Below are 13673 nucleotides of genomic sequence, written 5' to 3'. Positions count from 1 at the left end.
GCGTTTGTTGGAGCATGCGTCCCTGGAAATGTTATTTGCAATCTAGCGAATCAGATTTGCAGCTGCAAATTGAGCCGAGTTGGATAATCGTTTCAATGTTTGAACATACACGTTTTATTTATATCAGATTGGAGAATTATTTAATTTGATATTTATTTATATTTGAATTTGCACATTGTATTTATTCCAAGCTGAATAATTATAATTATAGATATTGATATAAATATTCCACATTTATTTTTTATGATATTTTATGCGTATGTATATATAAGTATTCCTCTTTGATTTATGCACATTTTGGTATCATATATTTTTACGTACAATATTTTATGCTGCTCGCAAACCGTGTTTGCGCTCTCCGACTGCAGTGATGCGTGTAAACACTGAATCTCGTTCGCCGATTCATGCCAACTAGATTTCGCGCGAGCGACTGTTCGATTTAAGATTTAAACATCGCGACAAACTTTCGCCGAGAAGAAGCGGCGTCCGGAATGGCCGAAGAAGTCCGCGTGCGGACACCCGGCGCGGAAACATTCCCACATTTTCTCTTTTTTCTCGCGGCTCGTAACAGAATTTTCTCGCGCTACATTTTCGCACGTCCGCGTTTTTAATGGCCGAGCTTAATGTACAGAAAAAAAAATGTGGCGCCGTGTAAAGCGTCCACGAGCGAGCGGGCGAAATTAATTGCGAGCGGTGAGGCCCGCGACGCAAGAGACGTTCCGGAAGATTACACCGTATCCGCCCCTGGTGTCTGATGCGGATCCCGTGTAGTGACGGTGTAGTTACCGGGGAATCGGCGCGTTTCCATGATAAATACAAGTACACTCGCACTCGCATTCGCGCTCGCGCTCGCGCGCGGTTATACGACGGGCGAGTCGACACGTCAGTAAATTTCAGCTTGATCACCAGCCGCGGGTCCCACGACAAACGAAAGGGGCTTGGTACTGTGCACCGCAATATTCTGTCGAATTTACGGGGCGCCGTGCCCCCCGTTACGACTTTATTACAGGCCTCGGCGCGGGTAAGGCACGGGAGTGCGCGCGCGAGCACGCCTGCGGATGCTGTGCGCTTCATCTCGCTTCGCTCCGGCGTGTCGATTATTGAGGAGCCGGGATGCCTTCGAGAGAAAGGAAGAGAGAGAGAGAGAGAACTGTATACGAGGGATTCGCTTGTCGTAATGCTGGTACTGTGCGCCTGATGCGCGGTCGAATCGTGCAAAGTCGACGGTCTTCACACATTCACGACCACCACGGCGACCATCAGTGACCGGCACCAAGCTTTCCGCTCACGCTATGATGGTCACCGGCGAGCAACTAATGTGTCAGGACACGTGAATAATATTTTTACACCCGATTACTTGCGGGATAATGATTGGTTAATAATTACTAAGGAAAGCGTGATTGACACTCCGAGTTTATCGCGTTTGCGTGGAACGTGGAAATCAACGAGGCGATGGGAACTCGCACGGATATTAAATATTATATTTGCCAAGAAAGTGAACGGCCGACTCTCTCGGACCGGTATAATAAGTGTTCGCGGCCACGTCGACCGGCACCGAGAAAATGGGATACAGCTTTACATGAAAATGGGGGGCGAATTAAGGACCTCGCTCGAGAGCATTCTGCCCTGCTGCGACGTAGGAGGGCTCAGCTCTCGAAAGTTGCGGCCGTCGAGAGTGACAGAGGGTGGCCCCGTGGCACCGGAGAGTGCCGTTGAAATGTAGTTTACGTTTGTCGATGTTCTTCGTCTGGACGACCGTAGTCGGGCACATCCAGAGAGAGAATGAGCGAGGAATCGCCGCGCGAAACGGGAGATCTCTTGTTTTACATCTTATAACTTCGGAAACCGGGTCGGAGATTTGCACGCTGTCCCCAGATAACGATATGTGTGTGTGTTTTCTTTTTTGTGGGGGATCTTTTTTGTCGGAAAAATACGCGATTCGCGCGGGAAACGTATGGAGGGAATAAACGCCGCGAATAAAGTGCATCTTGGACAGCACTGGATTCCGATTGGTCACGAGTTTTTATTTGGGAGTATGTAAATACGTGTGCGTGTGAGGCAATAAGTTCGAGCAGAACATGCATGCGAAACGGGCAAAAAGGAGGAGTCTCGGAACGCGGAAAGTTTCGAGAAGCCTGCACGGACAACAAGGTGCAGATCGAGCTACACGAAAAACAATTTCATTAATTGACGTAGATCCGATTGATCCACGTGATCTTCTCTTCGTGACGCATTCATCATCCACGCCCCTGTACGTCTCGTCGCGTACGAGCGCCTGAAACTGTTAATTAGGACCTTTGTCCCCAAGTCGACACAGTCCGCGGTGCAGGGCAGGGAAGATCGGGCGCAGCCCAGTAACACAAATGACAGCATCCGATGCGGCCGTAATGGATTACGCAGATACCGATCGGAATCCCGTACTTTCGCGATCGAGGCCTCGAGAGCTCGACTTTCCTCCCCTGAACCCCCTTAGCTCCTCTCCAAAGGTTGTTACGTTTTGGTGAGACGCGAATCGATCGGCAGGCGGATGCGCGTCCCACGGGGACTCCTGTTAGCCTGAGAGAGGACGACGAGGACGCGCGACGAGGACGGAGTAATCGGGGAACGGCAAGAAATCCGACTCCCCGTAGGCGGCTTTTGTAATGCTAAGACGTCGCCTACCTGTGCGCGCCGTGGCACTTATTAAATCTCGCTCCGGCATCCTCGCCTTTGCCTTTCATCTCGAGTTACTCTTGAACGGCATGGCGCGGTGCTCGCTCGCTTGCTCGCGCTGCCTACGCCTCGAATGTCGGAGATTCTCTCGCGAGATTCGTAGGAATCAACGTCCTTTATTCTCGGGCGAGCCACTTTTCCGAACACTTCGTCGTCAGCCGGATATTCAACCGAGTCGCGTTGCTTGCGTGACAATTTCGTCGAGCGCAAACCGCCGAGCGCGCGTATGTACGTACGTTCATTTTCTCTTTTTCCCTTGCCACGTGTAACACGTGTGCTCGAAGACGCAGCTGAACGTACGTGTATGTGCCAACGGATGCTGCGAGCGAAGGAACCCTTTCGAGGAAGAGCGTGCTGAGGAGCACGAAAGGTCGATGCAGAGAGAATCCGGAAAGCGCGCGCAAGAACACGCGGCTCTCGCGCGGAGGGATTTCGTTATTAGATTTTTCACAGGAGACTTCCTCCGGCAGTCAGTCTGTGATTTTCTTTTCCATATAGACGCGCACATGTGATTGCGTAGTGCAGCCTCGGCAATCGATTCTTAGATGCTGCGTCTTCCGCGTTGAGATTGAAATAACAAGTTTCCGATATCTTACTTTATATTTACTCTATACTCACTTGTACGCGATTACCTCCCAAGTGAATCTTATCTTATTCAAGAGTTGAGAAATTTCAGACGTGAGAAACGATTTATAAATTCAAGCAAAAATTCAGAAATTACTTAAACAACATCGCTGAGTGTTATTAATTATTAAATCAATATTAAATTTCTCTCTTAAATTTATTGACTATTTTCTTAGTCCATACGCTTTGTTAATCCATGCTGCATTTATTCAGTTCAATTTTTCGATCATAAGCTTCGGCTTCAGGATGCACAGGACAACGTGTGAGTCCGATCAAAGGGCGGGATGATTCCTTCACATTGTTTGCAAACTTCTGCTAACGCATCCCGTGCTCGCTCGCTTTCTAGAAACTAACAATGAAGAGGAAGTCGGTGGCTGGACGTAAAGCCAAGAAAGTCGTGACTGCGTCTTCTAGCAAAGGACTTGCGTGAGCGGAGGCTGCGTCCTTCGAAAATGGTCGTAGGACCCCTGGACTCTCGTCCTATGCCGTCCTTCACTTTTGAGGACAACCAAACGGTGCCTGCAGGCAACGAACGGAACGTTCGTTCGGTCACTTGAGCCTAATATTAATTTGTGACCACTCAAAAAAAGAATGTCTCTACCTCGACGCACAAACGTCTTCCGAGTGTCTCTGGAACGCGCGTCTAACTTGCATGAATCTCACTCTCAACACAACGCGTATCTAACAAGACAATATTTCTCCGAGAGACCGACGCTCTTCCGTGCATCTCTCTCGTCTGAAATAACGGGTCTACAAATTCATTGCCTCGCTTTGTCCTTGTCCTTTCTGAGGAGTGAATTTTGCTGCACGAAATCGCACGGATGAGAGAGCCGAGCTTGCCGTTCGAGGTACAATATTTACGGGAACCGTTAGGGGATAAGTCAGCCGCCTAAACAACGTGTAACGTTTCTTTCTCATGGCCACGTCGTCCCGGACTAATCGCAGTCGAGTTGCACGCTCGAAGATGATTCATTATTATGAGAGCGTTGGCGCATTGTTATGAGAACGCTCAAAAGCGCAGCGCGAGAATACTGCACCTGGAAGTGGTGCAGTGTTCGCGCTGATACTGCTGGTGTTATCTGCGGCGTGCCCTGACCACCCGACCCCTGCGCGCGACGCATTGTGTTGGCGCATACCACACGTGTGATAGGTGACAGGAAGTCGTAATCTACCCCTCCGCTATCTCCGACAGAACCGGCGATTGTTTACATCGTGAGATTTTTAAACAAGTTGCCAAGTAATTTATTCACGCTCTCGTTGCTCCCTCCTTCCCTCTTCCCCTGTCATTACGCGCTCCAGCCTCTAACGATTCGCGCGATAGCGATCGCGATTGCGGGGCAAGCGCGCGTCGCGTGCATCTGTCGTCGTCTTGTTGGAGACTCGCGAGAATCTCCTCGATCATCGAGAAGAGTTCGGGGATGGAAAGGGGGATTATACGTGTCCTGGCCATTAGGCAGGCGAGCTCGAAGACGAGTCACTCGGGCGGGCGGGCGCGAGATCCGCGTCGCTGCTTCCATAAGCTAATTTCACGTTGAATAAAAACGCGTAATACTCCTGGAAGGGAAATCCATTTAACGTTCGTCCCGGCCTCTCAAGATAAATTGCTTTTCGGGGGTCGCCTTTCTAAAGGCGACACTGGCAGGAAGTTTAGGGCTGACGAGGGGAGATGAGGAAGGGAGAGATTCCTTTGCCCGAGATCGGTCGAGACCTCCCCCGAGAATCACCTGTTTTGACTTTGTTGGGCTGGCGAACGCCAGGCGTGACTGTCAACCGTGCTCCAACAATGGGCACCGTATATACATTTGTCGAAAATCCACAGGGGGCAAATACCTCAATGTAGACTTCAATGTACATCAGAGTCGTCTGCCGTGTCCCTATGCACCGCCCAACCTAGTCCTCCAGCGTCTCTTTCGCTGATATTGAGTATCTGCCTTGACTTTTCAAAAAGTCTTGTCTTGCCAGACATTGTACGCATTGCAGCAACGTCTCTATCGTAGAAACGACCCTCCGGGGGCGAGTCTGTAGTTCAGCAAGGCGGGAGCGTGCTGCCTTCAAAGTATCACGGTAGTTGACTCAAAGTTGATTTTCATTTGGAAAATTGGGTCGCTTTATATGTTGCGTGGCGTATTGGAAGCGTTAATTAATGTCGAGTCGACCCGGCAACAACATTTCCAAATCACATCTAAATAATAGCACTGGAATATTTCAATATACGTAAATGACTGTTTTCGAAATGAGTCAAATTAAGAGCACATTAAACCGAGCTAATTGGCACGTGTAATAATTTGAAATACAAAAATGAATATCGTTTCAAAGACACGTAACGAGCACATCAGTTCTCCTATCTCGAAAAACAGATTTATGAAATTATTCCAGAGCATTTGCTGTTATATTAGACTTCATATTAATACATTGACGTGCACGTGCCAATAAAGTACGCGAGAACGATGAAAATCGTTTGGTTATTAATAAAACACGATGCAAGAGCAGCTGGCCTTTATGATGCCTCACGACAGCATGAAACTTAAAGTGCGCAATAAAGGTAATAAACTCAACGGCGAATGGATCCGCTCGCGCGTGTATTATCGTTCTTCGCTCTCGCTTTAGACGACTATTTATCGACCACGAGAGGTACTACCTCCGCGACACGTAAATCACTCTCGTAAAACGTATTCTGATAAACCGCATTAGCGAAACAATTTATTATTCGCTCGCCTGCGCGTGATCAGTGACCTGCGACTTCTGAACGCGTGTAGATCGCGATAATGCCGCAGGAAGTAAATCCGTCGCGCATCTTTCCGTCATCTTACGTCTCGTCGCAATGTATCAATCCGGCACAAATCGCTGCGAAATTCGAGCTAAGCTACCAGTCGCAAACTTGCAAAACGAGTGACGGAATCCGCGCACGCTCTTCCTCTTCGTCGCCCTTCGTGTTTTGACCTTTAAACCCCCGTCGAGCCGTCCGCCCTGCCGTCCCTCGATCCGATTACCGGCCGCGAGATTGCAACGGACCACCTGGCTCGTACCGGGAATTACTTGACGGGTTCCGGCCGCGCCGATGTAGCGTCTGGACTCCACTCGGGGCCTCGCAGGCTTCAAGAACCTCGCGGAATGGTAATCGGACCCTATTCCCATCGCGATCGCCGTGCCTCTGCGAGGACGTCGGGACGCCCGCGGCGGACGCTGCGGGAAAGATCTAACTCTTCCTCCTCGGCGTTTCCACGTTGAGCCGGGTTTCCTCGGGGGAAAGCGTATGCCTGAGAGTCTCGTGTCCCTCATCGCGATCCGGAGGGTACACCGGACTGTGGGGATGTTACGTTCACCCCGAGAGAAGCCGACGACGTGTGCACTCGTGAGCAGCGTATCCATAGCGACGTATGTATGTACCCGGAAAGGAGTAAAAATGTCCGACCGACATCAATGGATGGATCGCGACGTAATGCAGGATTCGTTTGGCTGTGAGCGAGTACTCGATATGTTCGATGCAGATGGGTTTCGGAGAAATCGATGCGCCACAGGACGTACCGTCACCGATGTATGAAACTTTAACGAGATCACTTGCCAGGTTGTGCGTCGCAACGGATTTTTATGGAGATGTGATTTCGATCTGAACGGTTTGCGTTTCTCGCGATTCCCCTTTCCCGTTTTGCACGTTCTTTTTGGATTCGAAGTTCGAACGAGAGCGGTAGCGATGTAAAAGATATCGATACGCAAAGCTTCATTCTCCATTCGTGATTGGGACCGTTGTTGCCGCCAATATTGCGGATTGCGGCTCCGCATACGGGCCGAAGAAAGTCTGGAACACGAAATTTGAAGCTGCGGCGATCCCGGCGTACGGCATAATATTTCGCTGTTTTACGGCCGTGATAAACATGCCAGTTTACAAGTTTCTTTTTCGCGCGCGTGAACGATACACGGCCAATTTTTCGCACGCGCCACGCGTATCCGCCATCAATTTATCCGCATCGTGGGCGCGACAGGACGTTCGCGAAGGCGTATAAAATTCGGTGGCGGACAGTTACGCGCAACGAGGCTGAACCATTTTACATCGCCGTCACTCGTGAACGCGATAACGAACGGACGGCGGGGAAAAAAAACGAAGGACGACGGTATTTTTAGCCAGAGTCCTTCGGCAAAAAGCTCGTCGCACGCACAGCGTTAACCGGCTCGCAGGTGCTTCGAGCGACAATGACGATGACGATGCTACCTGTTAATCCGCTCATTCCGAGAGCCGGCCGCATTTAATTACGCATTTTTCCAGACGCCTTTATCGACGAGGTGCACCATCGAACATCATCAAACGACGACGAAAATCGGTCATTATGAACGAGACGGCAGCGTCGTGGTTTCGTTTACCGACGAACGACGCGTGAATTGGAAAGTTTATCGCGTCGACCCGCGCGCGCGGGGCCCCGGGATCGTCGAACCCACCGCCTCGTGTCCTCGAGAGCCTCGATCTCGATACGAGGAGGTGAGGCCCTCCTCGGAACCGGTCGTGACCGTACCTACGCGAGACGTCGTTAATGCCGCGCGAGAGCGAATCCACCTACGAGCCGTGGGGGTGACCGCGTCCCGCCGCTCGTAAGCAGCCCGAAAAGAAAGCAGTAAGTCGATCAGCGGAGAGAAGGCGAGAGAAGAAGGGAGAGACCGGGAGAAAGACAGGGAAATAACCGCGGACCGATAATAAGCGGTCGTGAATCCCGAAGACCCGAAGAACGAGGGAAGAGGAGGGCAGGGAGGATCCTGCCGACCCTCTCTCGTTATCCACGCCACACGGCGCCCGGGCGTGACGTCATCGCGCACGCGGGTATGCCTACATGTATATGTGCATGTACGTGTGTGATCTGTCGGGGGATGCATCACGCGCCACGTGCAACCACACCTGTGTGCACCCACACATGAGAGACGCGATTTCTCATGCAAATATGCTGCGTGTACGTATACGCGTATACACACATACGTACACCTCGCTCGCGTGAGCGCGCGGGTCGGCATAGTCGGTTCTCGTGCGGTTGCACGCGGAGCGAGCGAGAGATGCACGACGCTGCACGGCTCGCCCGCGTATAAGTGGCGGGAGCGCGCGGGGGAACCCGAGGGGACCGCGGACCGGTAGCTTCGCCGTCGAGTCTCGGCGGAAACGCACGAACGCTCCTCTCGCCCTCCGCTCTGCCCCTCTTGTTACCGTAGCCACGGCGACTCGACCTCGCCTCCGTCGACTTCGGAGCGCTCTTCGGGTCTCCCCGCTCGGCTCGGCTCGGCTCGCGTCGCGAGTCAGTGCGTTCGTGACCGTTGTCGGAGCTGGATCGCAGCGCGTTCTCGTCGGCGCACGTGTCATCTCCGTCGTTTTACGCTCCCGTCGGTCGTGAGCGGCCGCGTTGGTTCGCGCACTCGCTCTTCGGAGCTCGGCGAAGCGTTTGTGAAGAAACTGCCGTGCATGCGCGTGATTCCGAGCACGCAGGCACACACGACGTGTCACGTGCGCGCGTGTTTACGGATCCGATTCAGTGTGCCTGCCTGCCGACACTACTGCTGCATCGCGTGTATACACGCGTCGCTCCGCCAGCAGGCCTCCGTGCAGCAACAGCCAGCGAGCCAGCAAACGAACTGCCGACACAACGAACGAGATCGCCGCGCATTCTCCGAGAGCCGAGAACTCGGTTTTTATCTGGACGCGTTGGGATAATGGATTAATCGTCGGCGGGAGTAAGCGACTCCGCGACAGCACACCGCGGCCAGAACGGAGTTCGGTATATCGAGCGTCCGCGATAAATCAAGGTGAGAATCCGGCTTTGTTTTCTAGAAGAAGGGTTGCTGCGCGCGCGATAGCCGCACGCTCTTCCATTGACCAGCCTTCCTTCCACCGGGCCGGGCTCGGAACGACCGTCGTCTCGTTCCCTCGTTCCTTTGCCCGTCATCGATGAGAGGGTCTCCCTCTCTCTCCTTCTCGTTCCCGCAACCTTTCTGTCCCTCAGCGGCTCTCTCCCTCTCGCCATCTCGTTCCGACGGGCTTTCTCTTCCCCGCCTGACTCTTTCCCGTTTCTCTCGGTCGGGGCCCTCCTCCCTGCGAATGCTGCAAACGAGCATCCACGAGCGCGTAGCATATATTCCGACTCCTCGTTCTCATCCTCGCTGCTCTTCGCGCAAAGGGAGAGAAAGAGAGAGAAGGTAGATGAGAGTGTGTACATGCGAAAGAGAACCGGGGAAAGACAACGCGTCGTTTCTCCGGGTTCGGCTCGGACGACGAATCTTGATTGCAATTCTGCTCTCTACCACGACGACCTCTCCTCTCTCACTCTGTTTCTTTCTCTCTCTTTCTCCCTATGCAAATCCACGCCGGCGGAAAGTCGTCACAGTTGAGAGCCGCGCGCGAGGATCCATGTCCCATTAAATAAGTCCTCTCTTTGCCAGCGGCACCGAGAGAGCCGTGCGAGAGACGATCCTCTGCGAAATTAACGAGCACGAAAAATTGACGATCCGCCGCTGTTTCGAGCGTGCAAAAGCGACGCGACGCGAGAAACGGGCGATCCGTCAATGTCTCGCGTGTCGTTCGAAGTAACAATCACCCGGCGATTCACCGAAGCTAACATACAAACAGGAGAAAGACAAAAATTCGGTGTTAGGCATGATAAAGGCTAGATTTTATCAAGAGTTAAAGAAAATAAGAGTTTCGTATCCATACGATATAGTACACTGGTTAAAGAATATTAATTTAAGACCTCTCAAGGCTGTTTGGACCTTCTTAAAAGAGATAGGGAACAGAAAGAAGAGAGACAGATTGAAGAAGCAGGTTATAAACGCAGACTAGGCCGATGAGAAGGCCGATCTTGTTTGCGTCACGCGAGTCGATCGAATATTTTGTTGCAATTTGTTTTAGCGATTGCACTCGTGTGCGACACGATCTCGAGCAGGATGCGCCGCTATTCGCGAGTAGAGTAGAGTAGATACGCTTTATCGCGTGTGTGCGCACGGGAGTGCTTAATACAGTGCAATCATTGTTATCCCGCGGGATGGCGGATGCTTATTTGCTTAATATCCCGGTCGGCTGTGCGAATCTGCTTGCACTTTCTACACTTTCGAGTCCATACAGAGTGTTGTATGGACATTGCAGATGCACATTGCATGCGTCACGCATCGCACGCGATGCGTTGTTTTGTTGAGCGGTGAATTAAAAATCGACTCGAGCGTTATTTATATGAACGCAGTTATCATGGTAATTCACAATTCCATCAGCGTTTCATATGCGCATGTACATACGTTCACCGTGCGTCGTAATTTCAATCGTCGACTCGCTGGCATTCAAATATCGAGAGTTCTGAAAAATCTTTTCTGCCGCGACTTTTTTGTGTGGAAATTTGATAGCTCCAGAGATTTGTTTGATCAACAAAATAAATGTTTTAAATAAGTTTTATAATAATAAGTTAAAAAGAAGTTTTAAAATAAACTATTACTCTCTCGAACTTTATCTTTTTCAAAAAACGGAATCCGTGAGAGTAGACCACGATCATTGCTACCACGATCACGATCAACGCAAACATGGATGACATATGCCAGCGTAAGATCGTGCATAACGCATTACTACAAGCGCGTGACGACAATGCAAAGTGGCACCGACATTGTTCCTTGGTAAGGGACCATGTCGACGAAAAAACGGCCATGACCATGTTGCATCACGTAACCGTGTCGAATTGAAAGGAGCGGTCGATACCATTGATCATAAATCACAGGGAAATGCCGGAAAAATGAGCGCGCGCCTACGCCAATGCAATCTGACGGAGGGACGAGAGAGAAGCGCTGCGAAAACCGCGCCGAGCGTTTATCTGTCAGCCTTTTTACGACTGCCGCGCGCAGCTTCCGGCGCGTGTACCACACCGGCGCTCTCTCGTTAAATCCGCGCGCCCGGCCTTATTTACGAGCGCGCGAATCGCGCGATTATTCGCTGAACATCGCGGCCATTTTTTATCACGCTTTAATTTTCCCAGCGGATGGATCAGATATTTATGAACGGCGATAAGAGCGATTGCCGCAAAGTCGGTTGTACGCCGCTAAAGCAGCCGCCGTTGCAACGACGTCGTTAACGCCTAATTACGCTCGCCGCGGACACATTGTACATATTTGCATCACAAATCCTCGTCGGCGCTGTTGATTTCGTTGCGATCTCGATCTCGACCTCGATCTCACGGGTATATCGCCGCGGAGTATCCAAAGTATCGATATTTCAAGTCTGTCGCAATATTGCTCCACTTTGCAACGCGACAGATTTCTCAACGAAAAAAGTCCTCGTGCGAAAAATGTCAAGCGGAAAATCGCCGAAAGTTGTCGGCCGCGTTCGGGACGACAATCGCGGCGATCGTTGGTGGAACGATGTTATCTTATCGTCCCGGAGCTCGCGTGACTCTCGATTGTTTCGTTACGCGGTGCCACAAGTTTAACCCTCGACCGTGCAGTTTCGGAGTCGCGGACCTCTGCGTTTCACTTGCCCGTAATATTGCCCGCGCAGACAAAAGCCTTGAACAATGTAGCGGCAGACTGCAGCAGCGGCGGCGACAAACGATACTTGGAAGTATGCCTCGGGGAACAGACGAGTTGCTGCAAGTTTCTCTAGCGCGCCGGTTATTGATGCAGATTCCACCCTCGCAAAAATTACGGAAAACGTGTGACGTGTTCTATATTCTCCCTAAATACTTTACGTGCACGTCGAGAGAGCGTTAGAGCGGGCTGCTGCGAGCCGGCTTCCGAGCGATATGCCCAGTTTACATACACAGACAGCAATAATTACCGCGTTTCGCTCGTTCGCCGCGATCGTCGCCCGGCGAGGCAATAAAAAGGCTGAGCTCTCTCGTTTGCGGTGATGTATCGTCCGTGGTGCAGGTGGGAGACGTCTAAAGAGAGACAGGCGAGAGAGAGAAAGAGAGGGAGAGGGAGAGATTTTTCTCGTCTTGACCCTTTTGGATACTTCAGCGGGCTCGTCTGGTTCCTTTTACAACTCGCTCGCGTTGCGTCGCTGGCGCAATTAGAACGCGCTATAATTGACTCGTGCCAACTGCGAGAAGGTAAACCACGCGTCGGATTATCGATGAATCGGGATCGGCCGTGCAACATCGGAAAGCGATGCTGTACTCGCCGCCCGCGAGTATTTTACGGCCGCTTCGTCATCTCAGGCACTCGGCTCCGACACGACAACCCGTGCCAAGCCGTACGGAACTGCTGTTTTAGAGTGGTACTGCCACTTGAAGACTGTATTTTATTAACGAGATGATCGAGGGTTCGTCCCGCTGCGGTCTCTCACGTGTTTCTGTTATTTCCCTGGTCCCTGAATTACGAAACGGACAATCAAGCGTTTCCGAGTCGAAAGCGTGTTTCGACCCGTTGAACAACATGACGATTTATCTCGTTTCAATCGCATTTTTCGAATTTATAATTGAAATGTATCCTTTTCAGAAACATTATTGCAAAATTATCCGTATAAAAGGCATTCGTTGTGCAATCGTTCTGCAATTTTACCTCAGCTACTACGCGTGACTTGTACATTTATATTTTTGCTACCAATCATGTACGTTTGCGCTCATTACACACGTGTCCAGCGGCGCGATCGATCAAAAAACACACCGTTTGCGAGAGACACACGGTTGGGCCCCCATCGGGAAGGGGGTATCGCGAGCGGGGGAGTACATTTCGCTCGTTTCGCTTTGTTCGCTTTGTTGAAAGCGTACTTTGGCACTCTCGACGCGGGGGCCCCCGCGACGTGGAGGACGTGTCCGTCCGTTTAGCAAATGGATTCGCGGGGGCCCCGGTGGCTTTTTGACGTGCTCGAGAGAGTCGAGATCCGACAAAAAAAAAGGGAGAAAAAATCCGTGAATGGCGGAGGCGATTCGGAGCCGTGAGAAGAAGGGGGCTTAATGAAAGAAAGAAAATGTTTGCAGAGGTCTCCCTCTCGAGGAGAGAAGGGCGGAGGCGGAGAGCGCTTAAACCTACGCCGCCGGCCGTGCACTTCGTCTTTCTTCCCTTTTCCTTTTTTCCCCCTTTTTTCGGGCACTCAACGAAAGTTTAAGCCTCTCTCTCTCTGTTTTTCTCTTTCTCTACACGTTGTATTGCGGATGAAGAGATTAGATCTCCTCGCGGTGAAAAGCGCCATCGTATTATTAAGTCTATCAGTTTTTATCTTTCCTTCTCATCGTTCGTCGAGAAAGATTATTTAAAATCCAGATTTTTTTCCCGGTTTTTGCAATTTTGATTTTTGCGTTTCGAAAACGTCACAGTCTCAGAATTACGTGCCACTAGAGAATGATGTTTTCCACATATTATAAAAATAAAGAAGAAGAGAGAAAATGAGAAGGAAA

General features: G+C 51.0%; 1 protein-coding gene across 3 annotated transcripts in view; it reads left to right on the top strand.

Annotated features, from left to right (window-relative positions):
- LOC105277753 (frizzled-2) overlaps window positions 1–13673 on the top strand; it is a 75932-nt gene that overhangs the window by 34788 nt on the left and 27471 nt on the right. The window contains exon 1 of one of the 3 annotated variants that reach the window (XM_011336352.2): window positions 6344–9111. The exons of the other annotated variants lie outside the window; for them this stretch is intronic. The gene's annotated coding sequence lies outside the window, so the exon portion shown is untranslated. Of the gene's footprint in view, window positions 1–6343; window positions 9112–13673 lie in introns of those variants that run through there. 3 annotated transcript variants of the gene reach the window in all.

Source organism: Ooceraea biroi, chromosome 12, assembly GCF_003672135.1.
Source record: "Ooceraea biroi isolate clonal line C1 chromosome 12, Obir_v5.4, whole genome shotgun sequence".
Classification (NCBI taxonomy): Eukaryota; Metazoa; Arthropoda; class Insecta; order Hymenoptera; family Formicidae; genus Ooceraea; species Ooceraea biroi.
This window is presented reverse-complemented; position numbering and strand designations above follow the sequence as displayed.